The sequence below is a fragment of the Tursiops truncatus genome, chromosome 6 (genome assembly GCF_011762595.2).
Source record: "Tursiops truncatus isolate mTurTru1 chromosome 6, mTurTru1.mat.Y, whole genome shotgun sequence".
NCBI lineage: Eukaryota > Metazoa > Chordata > Mammalia > Artiodactyla > Delphinidae > Tursiops > Tursiops truncatus.
This window is the reverse complement of record NC_047039.1, coordinates 35159069-35181079: the sequence shown is the minus strand read 5'-3', so window position 1 is coordinate 35181079 and position 22011 is coordinate 35159069. Positions and strand designations below refer to the sequence as shown.

The window sequence follows — 22011 nt, the reverse complement described above, 5'->3', positions numbered from 1 at the left end:
TCAGCCAATTTTTATGCTGGAACTACACTTGTTAGCTGCAAAGATAGACTGGCTATGGATACAAGAGTTTGTCAAATAGCAACAAAAGCATTCTGTGAGAATATGGAATTTCCAGTAAGAGCATTTATATTTTGTTATATGTAAATTGTGTTTTACACATCCTTTGTATCACTAAACTTATAAATAAAATTAGGTATGTAGGGCTTCCCTGGGGCACAGTGGTTAAGAATCTGCCTGCCAAGGCAGGGGACATGGGTTCAAGCCCTGGTCCGGGAAGATCCCGCATGCCGCGGAGCAGCTAAGCCCGTGTACCACAACTACTGAGCCTGCACTCTAGAGCCTGTGAGCCACAACTACTGAGCCCGTGAGCCACAACTACTGAAGCCCACACACCTAGAGCCCATGCTCCGCAACAAGAGAAGCCACTGCAATGAGAAGCCCGCGTACCGCAACAAAGAGTGGCACCCCGCTTCCCCCCCCCCCCGCTGCAACCAGAGAAAAGCCCACGTGCAGCAACTAAGACCCAATGCAGCCAAAAATGAAATAAATTTAAAAAAAATTAGGTATGTATATATATACGTTTGAAACTGAGAAGGGCTCTGTGGGGCCCTCCAGGATACAAAAGCCTTTCTGTGTCCCCTATTTCTTGTTTGTAGGAAAAAGGCTTCATTAAGCTTCCTTGACCTTCCCTAAGTTTAAAAGGGCAGATTCAGAAAGTTGCTAATCAGGGAAGGGAGGGGTTGCAGAAACAAGGGAGGAACAGTCAAGAAACATTAGTGCAGCCTTGGGGTAGGGTCCTGTTTCCTCCTCAAGGAATATACAAAATAGGGACCTCCACTGCAAGGGGCATGGGTTCGATCCCTGGTTGGGGAACTAGGATTCCACATGCCTCGCAGTGTGGCCAAAAATAAAGGGGGGGGGGGAATATACAAAACAATATCTTTGAGTTATTCTGTGAGAACTAAGGTCCCTGAGCACAAGATTCCTGGAGCTCTGCCCTGTTACCTCACCACCAACCAACTGGAAGAAAGTCACACACCCTGCAGCCCTCACCCCAAATTTTGCCTATAAAAACCTTTCCCCAAAAACCATTAGGGAGTATAGCTGATTCACTTTGTTATAAAGCAGAAACTAACACACCATTGTAAAGCAATTATACTCTAATAAAGGTGTTAAAAAAATTAAAAACAAAAACCACTGGGGAGTTTGAGCGTGGCCCTGCAATAAACCTTTCTCTGCTCCAAACTCCGATGTTTCGGTATGTTTGCCCTCACTGTCCGTCAGGCACATGAACTGTGTTCTGTAACACATTCATACCGTTACCAAAAGCTTGGCCTTTCTGTACACTGGTGACAAATCAAATCTCAGAGACAGAGTTTTGGGTGAAGTAGAGAAGGATAGCTTTATTACTTTGCCAGGCAAAAGGGGGCACAGTGGGCTCCTGCCTCGGAAAAACTATGTGTCTCAACCCGGGAGGATTTGATGAGGGTTTATAACAATAGTTCAAAGGTGGGGTCTCTGACAAGATTAGAGTGCGAGCAAGGCCTGCCCTCCTTAATCTCGCCTTGGTCTCCTAATCTTGATGAGCTTCTCTGATCCCTTTAATCTTGCTTGCGTGGTTTTTTGGCTACTCCTCCCTTGATGAGCAACCATTTGAATCTGCCCTTTGGAACTCAGGGAAGGTCATGGAGGCTGGTGTCTTGGCCACAAGAAGTGGGGGACAAAAAGGCCTCCACGCCTGGGAGCCCCACCGGGCCCCGCTCACTTTCAATAGTTTTCAGAGAGCTAGTTGTTAAACATTTTACCAGCATACCCGTTCGGAGAAAAAGACAGTAAATAGACATAATATAACGTGAGGTTTTGGGACTTCCCTGGTGGCGCAGTGGTTAAGAATCTGCCTGCCAATGCAGGGGACACGGGTTCGAGCCCTGGTCCTTGAAGATCCCACATGCCACGGAGCAACTAAGCCTGTGTGCCACACTACTGAGCCTGTGCTCTAGAGCCCGTGAGCTGCAACGACTGAGCCCATGTATCACAACCACTGAAGCCCACGCGCCTAGAGCCCATGCTCTGCAACAAAGAAAAGCCACCACAATGAATAGCCCACGCACCACAACAAAGAGTAGCCCCCGTTCGCCACAACTAGAGAAAGCCCGCACGCAGCAATGAAGACCCAACACAGCCAAAAATAAATAAATAAATAAATTAATTAATTAATTAATTGAAAAACAAAACGTGAGGTCTTAAGGACTAGGAGAAATAATAAACAGAGACTGGGGTCAGAGTGTCAGGGAATGTGCTATTTTGGATGGGCAGTCAGGGAAGGTCTCTATAATAAGATAACAGCTGAACAGAGACCTGAATGAACTGAGGGAGTGAGCCACGTGAAGAGTGTCTCAAGTAGAGAAACTGAAACTGTGTAACTCAGATTGGGACTTGAACCCATGGGTTGGGACTTGAACCCAGCAAAAACCCAGATTGGGACTTGAACTCATGGTCTTTTAATGGAGATCACATACCTTGTCTCAGTTTCTTAAGGTCTCATTACAGAAAGAATTCAAAGACAAAGTGATAGGTAAGAAATGTGTTTATTTAGAGAGAAACACACTCCACAGACAGAATGTGGACCATCTCAGGAGAGAGCAGCACCAGGGTATGGGTTTGTCAGTTTTTATAGAGGTGGGTAATTTCATAGGCTAATGAGTGGGAGGAGTATGCCAGCTATTTTGGGAAAGGGGTGGGGATTCCCAGAAATTGGGCCACCGCCCACTTTTTCATCTTTATGGTAGGCCTTGGAACTGTCATGGCACCCGTGGGTGTGTCATTTAGTGTGTTCAGGGTCTGGCGGAAGTCAATCATCAGCCAACTTGGACCTATTGGTTCTAACCAGTTTATGTCATGTCCTCGGACTATGTGATTCTTTTTTTTGAATTTTATTTTATTTATTTTTTTATATAGCAGATTCTTCTCAGTTATCTATTTTATACATATTAGTGTATATATATCAATCCCAATCTCCCAATTCATCCCACCACCACCACCCCCCTGCAAACCAGTTCATCTGTACCATTTTTCTAGGTTCCACATATATGCGTTAATATACCATATTTGTTTTTCTCTTTCTGACTTACTTCACTCTGTATGACAGTCTCTAGATTCATCCACGTCTCTACAAATGACCCAATTTCGTTCCTTTTTATGGCTGAGTAATATGCCATTGTATATATGTACCACATCTTCTTTATCCATTCGTCTGTCGATGGGCATTTAGGTTGCTTCCATGACCTGGCTATTGTAAATAGTGCTGCAATGAATATTGGGGTGCATGTGTCTTTTTGAATTATGGTTTTCTCTAGGTATATGTCCAGTAGTGGGATTGCTGGGTCATATGGTAGTTCTAGTTTTAGTTTCTTAAGGAACCTCCATACTGTTCTCCATAGTGGCTGTATCAATTTACATTCCCACCAACAGTGCAAGAGGGTTCCCTTTTCTCCACACCGTCTCCAGCTTTTGTTGTTTGCAGATTTTCTGATGATGCCCATTCTAACTGGTGTGAGGTGATACCTCATTGTAGTTTTGATTTGCATTTCTCTAATAATTGGTGATGTTGAGCAGCTTTTCATGTGCTTCTTGGCCATCTGTATGTCTTCTTTGGAGAAATGTCTATTTAGGTCTTCTGCCCATTTTTGGATTGGGTTGCATGTTTTTTAATATTGAGCTGCATGAGCTATTTATATATTTTGGAGATTAATCCTTTGTCCGTTGATTCATTTGCAAATATTTTCTCCCATTCTGAGAGTTGTGTTTTTGTCTTGTTTGTAGTTTTCTTTGCTTTGCAAAAGCTTTTAAGTTTCATTAGGTCCCATTTGTATATCTTTGTTTTTATTTCCATTACTCTAGGAGGTGGATCAAAAAAGATCTTGCAGGTTTCCCTGGTGGCATAGTGGTTGAGAGTCCGCCTGCCGATGCAGGGGACACGGGTTCGTGCCCCGGTCCGGGAAGATCCCACATGCCGCGGAGCGGCTGGGCCTGTGAGCCATGGCCGCTGAGCCTGCGTGTCCGGAGCCTGTGCTCCGCAACGGGAGAGGCCACAACAGTGAGAGACCCGCGTACCGCCAAAAAAAAAAAAGATTTTGCTGTGATTTATGTCAAAGAGTGTTCTTCCTATATTTTCCTCTAAGAGTTTTATAGGGCCCGGTCTTACATTTAGGTCTCTAATCCATTTTGAGTTTATTTTTGTGTATGACGGGAGTGTTCTAATTTCATTCTTTTACATGTAGCTGTCCAGATTTCCCAGCACCACTTATTGAAGAGACTCTTTTTTCTCCATTGTATACTCTTGCCTCCTTTGTCATAGATTAGTTGACCATAGGTGTGTGGGTTTATCTCTGGGCTTTCTATCCTGTTCCATTGATCTATATTTCTGTTTTTGTGCCAGCACTATATTGTCTTGATTACTGTAGCTTTGTAGTATAGTCTGAAGTCAGGGAGTCTGATTCCTCCAGCTCCGTTTTTTTCCCTCAAGACTGCTTTGGCTATTTGGGGTCTTTTGTGTCTCCATACAAATTTTAAGATTTTTTGTTCTAGCTCTGTAAAATATGCCACTTGTAATTTGATAGGGATTCCATTGAATCTGTAGATTGCTTTGGGTAGTATGGTCATTTTCACAGTATTGATTCTTCCAATCCAAGAACATGGTATATCTCTCCATCTGTTTGTGTCATCTTTGATTTCTTTCATCAGTGTCTTATAGTTTTCTGAGTACAGGTCTTTTACCTCCTTAGGTAGGTTTATTCCTAGGTATTTTATTCTTTTTGTTGCAATGGTGAATGGGATTGTTTCCTTAATTTCTTTTTCTAATCTTTCATTGTTAGTGTATAGGAATGCAAGAGATTTCTATACATTAATTTTGTGTCTTGCAACTTTGCCAAATTCATTGATTAGCTCTAGTAGTTTTCTGGTGGCATCTTTAGGATTCTCCACGTACAACATCATGTCATCTACAAACAGTGATAATTTTACTTCTTGTTTTCCAATTTGTGTTCCTTTTATTTCTTTTTCTTCTCTGATAGCTGTGGCTAGGACTTCTAAAACTATGTTGAATAATAGTGGCAAGAGTGGACATTCTTGTCTTGTTCCTGGTCTTAGAGGAAATGCTTCCAGTTTTTTACAATTGAGAATGTTTGCTGTGGGTTTGTCGTATATGGCCTTAATTATGTTGAGGTCGGTTCCCTCTATGCCCACTTTCTGGAGAGTTTTTATCATAAATGGGTGTTGAATTTTGTCAAAAGTTTTTTCTGCATGTATTGAGATGATCATATGGTTTTTATTCTTCAGTTTGTTAATATGGTGTATCACATTGATTGATTTGCATGTATTGAAGAATCCTTGCATCCCTGGGATAAATCCCACTTGATCATGGTGTATAATCCTTTTAATGTGTTGTTGGATTCTGTCTGCTAGTATTTTGTTGAGGATTTTTGCATCTATATTCTTCAGTGATATTGGTCTGTAATTTTCTTTTTTTGTAGTATCTTTGTCTGGTTTTGGTATCAGTGTGATGGTGGCCTCACAGAACGAGTTTGGGAGTGTTCCTTCCTCTGCCATTTTTTGGAAGAGTTTGAGAAGGATGGGTGTTAGCTCTTCTCTAAATGTTTGATAGAATTCACCTGTGAAGCCATCTGGCCCTGGACTTTTCTTTGTTGGAAGATTTTAAATCTCAGTTTCAATTTCACTGCTTGTCATTGGTCTGTTCATATTTTCTGTTTCTTCCTGGTTCGGTCTTGGAAGCTTATACCTTTCTAAGAATTTGTCCATTTCTTTCAAGTTGTCCATTTTTTTGGCATAGAGTTGCTTGTAGTAGTCTCTTAGGATGCTTTGTTTTTCTGCAGTGTCTGTTGTAACTTCTCCTTTTTCATTTCTAATTTTATTGATTTGAGTCCTCTCCCTCTTTTTCTTGATGAGTCTGGCTAAAGGTTTATCAATTTTGTTTATCTTCTCGAAGAACCAGCTTTTAGTTTTATTGATCTTTGCTATTGTTTTCTTTGTTTCTATTTCATTTATTTCTGCTCTGATCTTCATGATTTATTTCCTTCTACTAACTTTGGGTTTTGTTTGTCCTTCTTCCTCTAGTTGCTTTAGGTGTAAGGTTAGATTGTTTATTTGAGATTTTTCTTGTTTCTTAAGGTGAGCTTGTATGGTTATAAACTTCCCTCTTAGAACTGCTTGTGCTGCATCCCATAGGTTTTGGATCGTCATGTTTTCATTGTCATTTGCCTTGAGGTATTTTTTGATTTCCTCTTTGATTTCTTCAGTGATCTCTTGGTTATTTAGTAACATACTGTTTAGCCTCCATGTGTCCGTGTTTTTTACGTTTTTTCTCTATAATTTATTTCTAATCTCATAGCATTGTGGTCAGAAAAGATGCTTGATATGATTTCAATTTTCTTAAATTTACGGAGGCTTGATTCGTGACCCAAGATATGATCTATCCTGGAGAATGTTCCATGTACACTTGAGAAGAAAGTGTAATCTGCTGTTTTCAGATGGAATGTCCTATAAATATCAATTAAATCTATCTGGCCTATGTGTCATTTAAAGCTTGTGTTTCCTTATTAATTTTCTGTCTCGATCATCTGTCCATTGGTGTAAGTGAGGTGTTAAAGTCCCCCACTATTATTGTGTTACTGTTGATTTCCTCTTTTATAGCTGGTAGCATTTCCCTTATGTATTGAGGTGCTCCTATGTTGGGTGCATATGTATTTATAATTGTTATATCTTCTTCTTAGATTGATCCCTTGATCATTATGTAGTATCCTTCCTTGTCTCTTGTAACATTCTTTATTTTAAAGTCTATTTTATCGATATGAGTATTGCTACTCTATCTTTCTTTTGATTTCCATTTGCATGGAATATCTTTTTCTATCCCTTCACAGTCTGTATGTGTCCCTAGGTCTGAAGTGAGTCTCTTGGAGACAGCATATATATGGGTCTTGTTTTTGTATCCATTCAGCAAGCCTGTGTCTTTTGGTTGGAGCATTTAATCCATTCACGTTTTAGGTAATTATCAGTATGTATGTTCCTATGACCATTTTCTTAATTGTTATGGATTTGTTTTTGTAGGTCCTTTTCTTCTCTTGTGTTTCCCACTTAGAGAAGTCCTTTTAGCATTTGTTGTAGAGCTGGTTTGGTGATGCTGCATTCTCTTAGCTTTTGCTTGTCTGTAAAGCTTTTTTGTTTTTTTTATTCCTATCAAATCCAATATAATCAATTGAAAAATTTATAAAATAATTATTTAACATATAAAATGTCACTAGGAATAAAATAATCAGTTTTGGCTTTTCACCTGTTCTTTTTTAAAATTTTATTTTATTTATTTTTTATACAGCAGGTTCTTATTAATCATCAATTTTATACACATCAGTGTATACCTGTCAATCCCAATCGCCCAATTCATCACACCACCACCCCACCTCCCTGCGTTGTCTGTAAAGTTTTTGATTTCTCCATCAAATCTGAATGAGATCCTTGCCAGGTAGAGTAATCTTTGTTATAGGTTCTTCCCTTTCATCACTTTAAATATATTGTGTCAGTCCCTTCTGGCTTGTAGAGTTTCTGATGAGAAATCAGCTGTTAACCTTATGGGAGTTCCCTTGTATGTTATTTGTCGTTTTTCCCTTGTTGCTTTCAATAATTTTTCTTTGTCTTTATTTTTTGTCAGTTTGATTACTATGTGTCTCGGCGTGTTTCTTCTTGGGTTTATCCTGCCTTGGACTCTCTGTGCTTTCTGGACTTGGGTGGCTATTTCCTTTCCCACGTTAGGGAAGTTTTCGACTATAATCTCTTCAAATATTTTCTCGGGTCCTTTCTCTCTTCTCCTTCTGGGACCCTTATAATGTGAATGTTGTTGTGTTTAGTATTGTCCCAAAAGTCTCTTAGGCTGTCTTCATTTCTTTACATTCCTTTTTCTTTTCATTTTATTTTTAGACAACCTACATGACATGTTTTTTTATTTTCCTCAAAAACAGTGCCTCCGCTCCGAACAAATCAACATCAAAACGAAGAGCTCAAGTTGACATCAGTCCCATTTGTCTAAGTCCTGGTTTTATGTGGATGAAAAGCAGCAGCCAGCCAGTTCTGATGAGCAGGTGATAGATCCAAACAGCCAAATTTGTTAACATTTTTCAATTTCTAGACCATCCTTAAAGAAAATCCTATTTGGTATCACACAATCCTCACAGTAGTCCAGCAGAGCAACCATGCCATCTGGATTCATGTTTTCACCAATAAAGAACTGATAGTTTTTGAAATTAGCAAGGATGTGCTTGATTTGTTCTGCAGTCCCTGTCATAATAGGTTTTACTCTTTCTGGTCTACTGTTCTTCAAGTTTCCCTTTGATTGACTTCATGTAATCCTTGATGTAGTTCTTGTAGGCTTCCTTTGTGAAGCTGGTTTCTTGCACGTGATTGTTCATGACAGTATCCACACCAGTGATTACTGTGCTTTCAGTACCTTTGCCCTCAGGGCCTTCAGAGGAGGCATTTCCACCAATGAGCGAGTCATCAATGTTAGCCTCTCTCCTACTGACCATCTTCCCCTCCACCTCCAGACACAGCCTATCCGCAATCTCCTGGATCTTGATCTCTGATGAGATGTCAGGGAACATCTCATCATGGTTGATGAGGCCCCGGTAGATGATCATGATGGCGACTGGAGGGAGACAACGGTGGCACTAGCTTAGTAGGAGCCCGGAGCTCAGAGAGAGCGCAGTGCAGCAGAAGCGGCACTTGCAGGGAGGGGGGAGTGGGCGGAAAAGCCATTCTTTTTTCTTTATTCTGTTCCAAGGCAGTGAATTCCACCATTCAGTCTTCCAGGTCACTTATCCGTTCTTCTGCCTCAGTTATTCTGCTATTGATTCCTTCTAGTGTATTTTTCATCTCAGTGATCGTATTGTTCGTCTCTGTTTGTTAATTCTTCTAGGTGTTTGTTCTTTAATTCTTCTAGGTCTTTGTTAAACATTTCTTTCATCTTCTCAATCTTTGCCTCCATTCTTTTTCCGAGGTCCTGGATCATCGTCATATCGTTATTCTGAACTCTTTTTCTGGAAGGTTTCCTATCTCCACTTCATTTAGTTGTATTTCTGGGGTTTTATCTTGTTCCTTCATCTGGTACAAAGTCCTCTGCCTTTTCATTTTGTCTATTCTTCTGTGAGTGTGGTTTTCCTTCCACAGGCTGCAGAAGTTCTTCTTGCTTCTGCTGTCTGCCCTCTGGTGGATGAGGCTCTATGTCATTCTTTTAAAGGTTGTGCCCTGCCCCTTCTCTCCTGTTTCAAAACCAGCAAGGACAGGGACTTCCCTGGTGGTGCAGTGGTTAAGACTCTGTGCTCCCAATGCAGGAGGCCTGGGTTTGACTCGTGGTCTGGGAGCTAGATCCCACAAGCATGCAGCAACTAAGAGTTAGCATGCCACAACTAAGGAGCTGGTGAGCTGCAGCTAAGACCCAATGCAAGCAAATAAATAAAACACACACACACACACACACACACACACACACACACACACACACGAGCTGATTTAAAAAAAAGAACCAGAAAGGACAAAGTCTGTGAGGGGGGAATGTGCTTGTGTGTTCTGGGAATAGCAAAGAGGCTGGTTTGGCTTGAGCCTGGTAAGCCAGCAGGGAGCAGTAGATTGAGATCCAAAAATTGGAGACGACCTTACAACGGTAGAGAGCTTGAGGTTGATTCTACTCTGAGAGATGGTAAGCATTGGAGCGTTTTACAGAGCGGTGTCATGATCTGAATTTACATTTTTAAAAGATCGCTCAGGCAGCTGTGTGAACAGACTGTATGAGGAGTGGAGGAGCTTGGGAAGGTAAGGAAGCTGGAGACCGGTCAGAAGGTGAGAGATGATGTGGCTTGGACCAAGGAGGCAGCAGTGGAGTTGATGAGAAGCAGTTAGATTTTAGATATATTTTGAAAATCTACCTGACAGGAAACACTGTGGATGTCGGGTGTGAGAGAAAGAAATGAGTCAAGGATGACTCTAAGGTTTTTGGCCTGAGCAACCGGAAGACTGAAATACCATATATATGAAAGAAATCAGAAAATGGCTGGGGGAGGGCAGGTTGGAAGCCATGGTGGAAATTTTACTGGTTAGAGGCTTGAACGAACTTTCTGGAATGATGGGGATGTTCTCTCATTTAGAGTGGTGGTTGCCTGGGGGTAAACACTGTAAAAACTCAGTGAACTGAATTTTTAGTATCTCTGCATTTTATTTTATATAAATTATACCTAAACACACACACACACTTTTATTGATAACGGGGAAGACTTAAGAAAAAAGGAGTTTATTTTAAAGGTTACACATGACAGAGAATGGGATCCATATTGGAAACTCGTTGAAATTGATCCTCCCATCTCTCTCATGGGGGTCCCTGCATCTCCCCGTGCTTCGGCATCTTCATCACTTTCTCTTTTTTTGTTAATAATTTTATTTTATTTCATTTATTTATTTTATTTTATTTTACTTTTGTCTGCCTTGGGTCTTCATTGCTGCGTGTGGGCTTTCTCTAGTTGTGGCGAGTGGGGGCTACTCTTGTGGCTACTCTTTCATTGTGCTGCGCGGGCTTCTCATTGTGGTGGCTTCTCTTGTTGTGGAGCATGGGCTGTAGGCATGCAGGTTTCAGTAGTCGCAGCACGCGGGCTCAGGAGTTGTGGCTCATGGGCTTAGTTGCTCTGTGGCATGTGGGATCTTCCCGGACCAGAGATCAAACCCATGTCCCCTGCATTGGCAGGTGGATTTTTAACCACTGCATCACCAGGGAAGTCCTTCATCACTTTCTTAAACTGTGACAATCAACAAAACAAGCTGATTTGTAGTATTTGCTGATTTCTGTGACATCAATATTCCCACCATATTTCAAGCCACAGGCTACATCAAGCTACAACATCATCCTTGGAGGCGGTAGATTGAAGTAGTGGAGAACACAGACTTCAGTGCAGGCAAGTTCTTTACCTCTCTGGGACTGTTTCCTCATCTGTAAAATGAGAAGGTGCTACTAATGCTGTCTCCATAGGGTTGTTATGAGGATTAAAGGAGTTAATATGTGGCATCTTGTACCTTTTAACTGTTAATAGCTCTGCTGTTACTTTACTGTGTGTCCTTGGGCAAGACCCTTCCTCTCTCTGCATCTTAGTTCCTGTATTTGTAAAACATAGAGGTTTTGTTATAAATACTCTTTGAAGTCCTTCCAGCTCTAGAAGTCTTAGGGCCTTCTATGACTCCAGTTACAGAGAAATCTCAGCCTCCCTCTCTGGGTTTTAAGCTCTATTCCTGAAATCACAGGTACAAGGCACCTGAGTGGTGTGAGAAACAGCCAGGTAGATTCCAAAGTGGATTCAGTCTGAAGTGGAAAGTTAAAATTGTCAGGCTTGATCTCAGCCTGGGAAAACTCCTCCTGAGCCAAAAATTTCCAGCATTTGCGACTCTTTAACTGGCAGCTCCAGGTGCTGGTCAGTTTGAACTGCTTCATTTGGATGCCTGCCAGGAGCCTTTGTTTAGGAACTTTCTGATTTTCCCCTGCTAAGTAGGTACTGAAGGGAATACCTTTTCTTTCTTTTCTTTTCTTTGTTGTTTGGTTTTTTTTAAAATTTTATTTATTTACTTATTTATTTTTGGCTGTGTTGGGTCTTCGTTGCTGCACGCAGGCTTTCTCTACTTGCAGCAAGCGGGGGCTACTCTTCGTTGCGGTGCACGGGCATCTCATTGCGGTGGCTTCTCTTGTTGCAGAGCACGGGCTCTAGGCGTGAGGGCTTCAGCAGTTGCGGCACGTGGGCTCAGTAGTTGTGGCTCGCAGGCTCTAGAGTGTAGGCTCACTAGTTGTGGCGCATAGGCTTAGTTGCTTTGCGGCATGTGGGATCTTCCTGGACCAGTGCTCGAACCCCTGTCCCCTGCATTGGCAGGTGGATTCCTAACCACTGTGCCACCAGGGAAGTCCCTCTTTTCTTTGTTTTAATGGAGAGAAACAGTAATAAAAAGAAGAAAACAAATACAGAGAGAGACTAGGTTAATAGAAATAGATTAATAGAAGTAGAGAAAAAAACACCAAGAGAAAGAGATTTTTCCTACATTTTCTAACAAAAGAAGACAAATACAAACAGAGCTGAAGACAAAATAAGAGCTGATTCCTACCACAAGTCTGGAGAATTTCTCGGAAAGTATCATGTTTAAAATAAATACACATGCAGCACAGGTGGAGGTATTTCTTGCCTTTTCCTCTACCAACTCTTAAGTCTGAGGTAACTCCTGTAACCCCTACTCCCGAATGCCCAATGGAATAATTTTACATATTTTTCCATTCAGACCCATATTCTCCTGGTTAAATTCTGTAGGACCTACACTTATCACCTTAGAACCAAAGATTCTAAACTGAAAAGTGACCTCAGAGCATACCTCCTCTCCCTGCAGTATTTTACATATGAAGAAACCAAGGCTCAGAGAGGTTGAGTAACTTGTCAAGGTACCACAGACATGTGACAGAGCTAGGTTAGGTGGTAATTCATATATCTCAGTGGCACTTGTCCTATCTATGAGGGTCCCAGAAATAAACAGATGGATAATTGAGAGTTTAATAAAGGAAAAGCAACAAGAAATGATGCAGTATCCCAGGACCAATGACAGTGGGAAACTTGATCACTATGGGACCTGAGGGGACAAAGGGAGGAAGCAGAGAGCGTATGAAAGGTGTCTGCAGAGACCCTGCTTTTAGGAAGGTGGGGTGTATGATGGGGAATAAACAATCTCACATCCCTCTTTTTCCCACTTTTAGCCTCCATTGGCTGAACGTAACTAGAAGCCAGAGGACAAGGAAGTCTGTTGATAAAAGACCAAACTGAGGCACTGAACAGGGAGGGTGGAAAGCAGATCTGGAGGCTACAAGGAAGCAACCTATCACCATTCTATTCACTGAAATTTCAAACAATGCTGTTCATGCCCCATAATTTGGCCTTAAAGTGTGCAACACAGCAAGTTGTCAGGAACATAAGATACAAGAGGAGTCAAGAAAGCTCCAAGTTAGGACACTGAGCTGTCATATAGTGCTGGAAGCAGAAGACTAGCTGGGTGGATGGAAGTTTCCAGGGGCTGCTCTGCTCCTCAGCCCAGTGCCGAACCCACACAGACTTGGCGGAGAGCCTTTCAACAGCCCAGGCCCTGCCCTCAAGGAATCCAAGTCTAGTCTGCAAAGGGTGAGGCCTGACCGTAGATGACTCCTCCTGGAGACCTGCATGATGCTGATGGGCAGGGAAGACTTCTCCACCAGGGCGACTTCCTGGAGAATCAAAAGTGATGCCAACTAGGGCCTCCCTGGTGGCACAGTGGTTGAGAGTCCGCCTGCCGATGCAGGGGACATGGGTTCGTGCCCCCGTCCGGGAAGATCCCACATGCCGCGGAGCGGCTGGGCCTGTGAGCCATGGCCGCTGAGCCTGCGCGTCTGGAGCCTGTGCTCCGCAACGGGAGAGGCCACAGCAGTGAGAGGCCTGTGTACCGCAAAAAAAAAAAAAAAAAAGTTAAAAAAAAAAAAAGTGTTGCCAACTATAGGAGAGAGGGGCTGGCGTCTCTGTCCTGGGACATGTGAGGAGATAGTTTGGTGGAAGCTCAGGGAGACCTAGGGAAACTTCTCCTTCCTCAGAATAAAGTTACTTCTGCAGGCATCTCCTGATTTCACAGTTCCTTTTGGCTGTATCCTGTCTCCTCCCCTCCCACTCTTATACCTCTCTTCCCTGAAGCCAAAGGAGTCTGAGGTGGAGTTAATAAGATTCTCAAAAGCAAGTTAAGCCAGTTCCTGCAGGCCTGAACATGTTCTGTCGAGGAGTAGCCCCTGCAGAAAACTACTGTCCCCAACTGTAGCCACAGTCAGCTACAAATAGTGCAGAAAGAGGGGTAAGAGCTCAGAGAAAACACAAATCGGCACCTGACTCCAAACACAGATGAACCCAAACTGGACCTGTAGATGCTGGGGCCTTGCCTGCAGGGCAGAGCTAATGCTCATCGTGCCCTAACCCTGGTCAGCAGTGGCCACTTCTAAAAACATCTCTTTCCTTGAGGCCTTGCTCCAATTCTACCAGCTCAGCTTCTAGCAGAGTTCTAAGAGAAGCTGCATTCCAACAATGACTCAAGAAGCCCAGCTTTCAGCTTCTCTCTCTAGGGTTGTTCAGGTCCCCTGTGTCCTAGGGAAAAGCCACACATGGCTCCCTTTGGCAGGAGCAGCCTGGGTAAGCCTCTCACCTCTCTGTGGTTAAAAGGGGAGGATGCAACCAGGAAGTGTAAAGGGGCCCCTAGTTCTAGCTTGGGTAAAGGCCTGGCTGGACGCTTGAAGGCTTGGATCCTTTTGTCCAAGATAACTCCAGCTAGTTCCCATGCTCCTGGCTGTCCCATAGTCACAATTATTTGGACTGAGTTTAGGTGTGGGAGGTTGGCCATCTTCCAGGGACTGTGAAATCTACGAATGCTTCACAGTTGTGCCCTATTTCAAAGCACCTTCACATCCCTTATCGCAGAAGTTCACAATCAGCCCAGAGAGACTCAAACAGCCTACAGTCAAACAGCTGGTTAATGATTAGAGACAGGATACAACTAGGAACATCAACCTCAGATCCAGTGCTCTTTCTCCAAGCTGCCTCCTACCTAATTCCTCCAACCAATGCTCAGTTTATTGAATTTGGAGATGCCCTGGCAACATCCTGTTGTTCCTCGAACAGCAAGGTCTATCTGGCTTTAAACAACACACACACACACACACACATACTTTTGAGAAATTGTGTGCATATATTTTTGTAAGTCAAATCTGTACATAAATGCATAGGGGAGCTTGGTTCAAGGATTGTCACTCTGAAAAGTTCATTACAAAACAAAACAAAAAGACCTCCTTTAAGACTTACATTACACTACAGCCCTGCCTACCTCTCCTCCCTCCCTTCTTAAAAAAATGTTTTGTGCATATCTTTGATCACACTCCATATGGAGTTTGTTTATACAGGGGTGGTGCCTCCAGAGGTTGGGAAGTAAGTTCTGGCTCCCCCTACTGGGCTCATGATGAATTCATTGGCCCAAAGGAATTTTCTCAGTCTCCCCAGAAGATTCTGGGGCTCTGGGGACGATCATGTTCCTGCCTGTGCTTGGGAAGACCCCAAAAAACAGGGCTCCCTGAGGAAGGGTGTGATCATAGAAGACTTTCTAAAAGAGTTAGGTCCTGAACTACACCTTGAAAGATTTTGACAGGAGGAGTTGGTGGTGAGCAATCTTGAGAAAGGGAAGTGCTGTGTGAATTGAGAGGATTGGATGAGCTGGCTGGCCTAAGCAGGATGTTTGTACCCCAGGAAAGGGAAGTGAGGAATTTTCGTTCTAGGATTTTTGAGCAAAGGAGCAATCAATATTCTCTCTCCTCCTTTATTACTAACTTCTTATTCACAACCAGCACATGTTGAAGAAAAACTGGGAGGGTGTATTTTAAGTGACACTACTAGAAAATACAGATAAGCAAAGGAATAAAAAAAATATCATTGAGGGACTTCCCTGGCGGTGCAGTGTGGTTAGGAATCCGCCTGCCAATGCAGGGGACATGGGTTCGAGCCCTGGTCCGGGAAGATCCCACATGCCGCGGTGCAACTAAGCCTGTGCACCACAACTACTGAGCCTGCGCTCTAGAGCCTGTGAATCACAACTACTGAGCCTGTGTGCCACAACTACTGAAGCCCATGTGCCTAGAGCTCATGCTCCTCAACAAGAGAAGCCACCGCAATGAGAAGCCTGCACACCACAACCAAGAGTAACCCGTGCTCGCCACAACTAGAGAAAGCCCACACGCAGCAACGAAGACCCAATGCAGCCAAAAATAAATAAATTCATTAATTTAAAAAAATCATTGAAACTCTGCTGCCAAGAGACCCACTACTGACATTCTAGTTATAACATTTTAGATTTTTCCTGTACCTAAATGTAGATATGTATGAATTTTACAAGAGATCCTGCATTAGAAGCTGGCTTATAACTTTGTTAATAATATATTCTATGTTATAATCATCCTATGTCACTACATATATATTTACTTGTTATATACCACTTTTAAAACTTTTATTACAAAAAAATTCTAACATTACATAATTAGAAATACTAGCATCATAAGCCCCCATATACCCATCTTGCAGCTTCAACAATTATAAAATTACCTCTTTAAAATAATCTAGGGACTTCTCTGGTGGCACAGTGCTTAAGAATCCACCTGCCAAGGCAGGGGACATGGGTTCAATCCCTGGTCCGTGAAGATCCCACATGCCGCGGAGCAACTAAGCCCGTGCGCCACAACTACTGAGCCCGCGCTCTAGAGCCTGTGAGCCACAATACTGAGCTTGTGGGCCTAGAGCCTGCGCTCCACAAGAGAATGCAATGAGAAGCCTGCCCACCGCAACTAGAGAAAGCCCGTGCACAGCAATGAAGACCCAATGCAGCCAAAAAAATAAAAATAATCTAACCCTCTGGATTATTTATTTATTAGTATTTTTTTGGCCACACTGCGTGGCATGTGGGATCTTACTTCCCCAGCCAGGGATTCAACCCGTGCTCTTTGCAGTGGAAGTGCAGATTCTTAAGCATTGGACTGCCAGGGAAGTCCCCCTCTGGATTATTTTAAAACATAACCTTGACATCATGTAATTTCAGCTGTAAATAAAATATCTCTAAGAGGTAAGATTAAAGAAACATAATCAGTAAAACAAACAAACAAACATAATCAAGGTATCATTGTTATACCTAGAAAAAGTAACAGTAATTCTTTGCTATTATCTAATACTCAGTCAGTGTTAAGTTTTCCCTGATTACCTTTTTTTTTTAATAGTAATTTTTTTTTCTTGGCCGCATCGTGTGGCTTGTGGGGTTGACCAGGGATTGAACCCGGGCCGGCAGTGAAAGCTCCGAGTCCTAACCACTGCACCGCCAGGAATTCCCTCCCTGATTATATTTTTCAGTTACATTGTTTTGAATTAGGATGTAAACACCCTCTACACATTAGTTTTCTACGCCTGTCTCAAGTCTCCCTTAATATACAATAGTTCTCTTTTTTTTGTGCTAGTTGTTTATTGAAAAAAGTAGATCATTTTCCTTACATTCAGCATTTGGTAGTTTGCATCCCTGCTCTACCATTAATATGTTCTTCCATCCACTGTATTTTCTGAGAACTGATAGATCTAAAAGCTTACTCAGATCAAGTTTGATTTCCTGGCAAGAATACTTCTTAGGCAATGCTGCTAACTTCCTATTGTGACCCATCAGGAGGAACATAGTATGTAGTGGTCTCTCTCTGTAATAAGATTGACCAGAGAATATTTAAAATTTTTATTTAACCATTTCCTTATTAATAGACTTAGGATACTTCCAGTTTTTTGTTTTGTTTTTTTGCTAATTAACGCTACGACAACCATTCTTATACATCTGTCTTTGCATGCTTGCCTAGAATATTTCCTAAAATTCCCAGAAGTCTGGGTCAATGGATATAATCAATAACTTTTTTTTTTTTTTTTTTTTGAGGTACGCGGGCCTCTCACTGCTGTGGCCTCTCCCGCTGCGGAGCACAGGCTCTGGACGCGCAGGCTCAGCGGCCATGGCTCACGGGCCCAGCCGCTCCGCGGCATGTGGGATCTTCCCAGACCGGCATGTGGGATCTTCCCGGACGGGGGCACGAACCCATGTCACCTGCATCGGCAGGCGGACTCTCAACCACTGCGCCACTAGGGAAGCCCAATCAATAACTTTTCAGTGCAATAAATACCAGTTTGATAGGCTAAGCCTTCCTAATAAAGACCACAGTAAATAAAATAAACCAGTAGCCCAGGAACAATAAAGTCAATGCTGACTTTTTCTGCTGACTTGGGCATCCTTCTCATTCTGGCGAGCAGGTCCAGGTCTGCACAGGCAGGCACAGGGCAGATCCTATTGTAAAGCTAGTTTAGGTATGTTAGGCCTTAGCTAGATCTTCTATTTTCTCCTGGTATCAAGGGGACTGCAGAGAGCTGTCCATGTTATTGGCTAATAAATTCAGGATGGGAAAGCATCCTGAGACTCTGCTGTCTACACTGTGAAAAGATGACCTAGGGTAAAAGTTAAAAATGTTGAGGCAGTTTGACACAGTTAGGAAAAAGCAACCAGAGGTAGGCAGTTTGGGGGATTACTGCCTCGGTCCTGGAAGGAACAGGTTTGTCAGACAGAAGCAATTAAATTATGGTTCTGAGCTTTAATTTTTGCGTTTACAAGTCTTAGCACTACTTTATAAGTGCATTTCCTCTTTGTATCATCATAGAAAAAAGTTTTTCTTAAATCTCAAATGTGATTTCATAAAAATTGGTATCTGAAAATTCCTTAGACTACTCCTGTATTAATTTGCTAGGGCTGCTGAAACAAATTACCACAAACTTGGTGGTTTTAAAACAACAGAAATTCATTCTCTCACAGTTTTGGAGGCCAGAAATCCAAAATCAAGGTGTCAACAGGGCCACAATCCTTCGCAAGGCTCTAAGGGAGACTCTTTCCTTGACTCTTCCAGCTTCTGGTGGCTCCTGGCATTCTTTGGCTTATAAATGCATCACTCCAATCTCCTCCTGTCTTCAGGTCATCTTCTCTGTGTGTCCCTGTACATCCTTTTCTGTCTCATAAGGACACTCTCATTGGAGTTAGGGCCTAGCCTAACACAGTATGAGCCCATCTTAATCCTTCCCCTAATTACATCTGCAAAGACCTTATTTCCAATTAAAGTCACACTGAGCTTCTTCTGGTAGACTTGAATTTTGCGGCGACACTATTCAACCTACAATTCCCAATGTTTTACTGGAAACCGTTAGGAAAATAAGATTCATTTAACAAACCTGCTATATTTACCTGCTTTGAGGACAAACTGCTTGAGGATCACTGCTTATTCTTCTTAGCCTTCCCTGCACCACTAGAATAGTTGTTGTGGATCCAGGAAATCTAATGTCTAATTTGAACTCCTGTCCTCATCATAAAAGATTAAGAAGAAAAATGATGTCCAGAGGGGAAAAGACTTGTTTAAAGTCATGCTCATAAGCAGCAGCAGGAGATCTATAACTGAGCCCATATCCTCCCCTTTCAGTCCACACTTACCTTGCGCAATTGGCATTTGGGGGTGGCATGAATTTACCTCCTCCAGGGAAGAGCAATAGTATCTTTTTTTTTGGGGGGGGGGGCGTGCCGTGCGGCATGCTGGTTCCCCAACCAGGGATCCAGGGATTGAACCCCTGGGCTCCCTGCACTGGGAGTGCAGAGTCTTAACCACTGGACTGCCAGGAAAGTCTCTCTTTTTTTTTAGTATCTTTAATTAGGTAATATAACATCCCCCTTCCTCAAGAAAAAAGAAAGGGCTAATGGTGGGAACTTAAGCATGGTGATTGGCACAATAATTCTGTGTTTCTAGCAGAAGGGCCTGGGGGCAGAGAGCTGCAGTGGTGGTAGTTAAGGATGTTTCTTGGGCAAGCAACACATTACACGGCCCAAACGTACACTCCTCAGGCCAACGTACCCAGCACAGTGTTCTATGCATCAACAAACGGCCTTGACCCTGGAGACAAAAGAAGCTGCATTATTTTTTCCAGTCCTCTGTCCAGGCTGTCACCAGCTAAGAAAAATGTAGCTACGAGTAAGGGAAGTTTATTTTCTTTAAGATGGGAGTTGATCATTTGTTTTCTTCCTGTTCTTAGCACTAGGGATGTTAATTACAGCTCTGAATACTGCTTAACAAGAAACGCAGGAAACATGTGACTCTGAGCTCAGTTAATGAGTATTATTATCTTTTAAAAATTCTGATTTCGGCAATTACACACTAATCAAGAGTGTTCACATATGAGGCTCAACCCAGGGGGAGTTTAAGAGGACAGCTCATACCTGTCTTGGAGAGCTGAATCATGAGTTTACAGTCCCATCTTGAGTTCAGTTCACACCTCTGTCTTTAGTGGTAGTTTAGAAACAAATTTCTCACATTTGTTTCTCTAGATTATTCTTTGGAGGAGCTGAAATGAGGGCAGGAGAACCAAGCTAATAAACCCGAACTTTCTTTTGTCTTCATCAGTAATTCCAGAATTAGAAGCCCACGTTTCTACCTTCCCAAAGCTTCCAGCCATTTCAGCACAATAGCATGAAATGAGATGTGGCTAAAAGCAAGAAACATTGAGTGTTCCTCTTCTCCCCTTTCCTCTCCACATTGTTGTCTCCCAGACACCAGCCAACTGAAAAGGAAGGAAAAAAACACTTGGGTCATAGGATCTTACAAGATTGACCCCCCCCCCAATCCTAAGCCATGGGTCTTGACACCCTGCTTACTTTTCCTGGGTACCTGCTCTAGGAAATGTATGGGATCAGAGGGCCCTGGACTGGCAATCTTTAGCTTTATTAGGAACACTAATAAATTTAATAGAAAATTAATAGTTAATTAAAAAAATATATTTATTTTGACTGCATTGGGTCTTCGTTGCTGCATGCGGGCTTTCTCTAGTCGTGGTGAGTGGGGGCTACTCTTCCTTGTGGTGCGCAGGCTTCTCGTTGCGGTAGCTTCTCTTGCTGCGGAGCACGGGCTCTAGGCACGTGGGCTTCAGTAGTTGTGGCACGTGGGCTCTAGAGCGCAGGCTCAGTAGTTATGGCACACGGGCTTAGTGGCTCCACGGCATGTGGGATCTTCCCAGACCACGGCTCGAACCTGTGTCCCCTGCATTGGCAGGCAGATTCCTAACCACTGCAGGACCAGGGAAGCCCTAGTTAATTAATTTAATGGACCAGATTAATACTAATCAACTTCGGAAGTGGCAGGCATGAGGGAACCTGGGGCATAAATGAGGTTCCAAAGACTTCTGCAAAAGGACCCAAAGGATGATGGGAGGAGCCAGCAGCCCATCTGGAATGAGGCATGCGCCTGAGAACAAGGAAGTTCTTTCATGGCCTGGGAGTAAGGACTGCTGGCAGGAAAGGGAGGGACCACATAAAGTCCACAAAGCCCTTCTGTGATACACACTTTGCTGCAAAGTTTGGTTGGAAAGTGAGAGCAGGGCCAAGATTCCACAGAGGCCAGAGGTCCAGGCCAGGCCCTTCCCACATCCTGTGTCGCCTTTCTCTGAGCATGTTTCATGCACATGAGTCCCATGGTAACCCCAAACCTCAGGTTGTGAGAAGCATGTCTGTTTTAATCTGCATTTCCCCAAAATAATTTGACCATGGAGCATTTTGCAAACACCAATTACTGTTCCATGGATTGGGGATTCTGAAAATCTCATTTTGGGAAAGGCCAATTCCAGTCCTTTTCCAAATGTTAACTCTTCTCCTCTAGGAAGCCCTCTCACTTGCTTCAACTCATTCACCTCCCCCTTCCTGTTTTGCAGCCTGTGATCATATAGGTAGGTGCCTGTATGAGTCATGTTCTGAATCAGTCTCTAAGTTTGGGGCAGCTGTATTCAGCTTGCCTGGCTCTGTGGCCCAGCCCTGATGGGTCTCCCAGAGATGACTGAGGAGAGTGGTAGGGTTCAGCAGTCTGCCTTTCTCTCAGCTACAGCCCCAAACAGCTTCCGGGAAGAGCATCACTCACTATGGACACTGTATCCTCTCTTAGAGCTATGGTTCCAACTTCAAAAAAATGATACTGTTCCCAGGGCACTATCACACTATCCACTGAAGCAGACGGGGCCTATCACCAACCCTCGTTTATGTTAGAGGAGCTGGTCACGTTGCTCACATCCACAGTGATTCAGAGCAAGGACTAGCACGCTCCCTCACCTTCAGTCTGTTTTTCTCTCCAAGTACCGCACGACTTCCCCCGGGCATACCCACTCTCAACTGGACTCCAGAGCAACTGATCTTGGGCCAGGGCTGGGGACAAGGAGCAAAAGCAGGTCTTAGTGTTTGTGTGTTTGCCCTTGACCTGCCTTTACCCTTGAGGGAACTCCTGTGTTCTTCTGCTCCAAGCAA

General features: G+C 43.1%; 1 pseudogene; it reads right to left on the bottom strand.

Moving 5' to 3' along the window:
• Positions 1-4289: 4289 nt before the first annotated feature.
• On the bottom strand, positions 4290-21959 carry LOC141278963 (translationally-controlled tumor protein-like; annotated as a pseudogene).
• Positions 21960-22011: the final 52 nt, after the last annotated feature.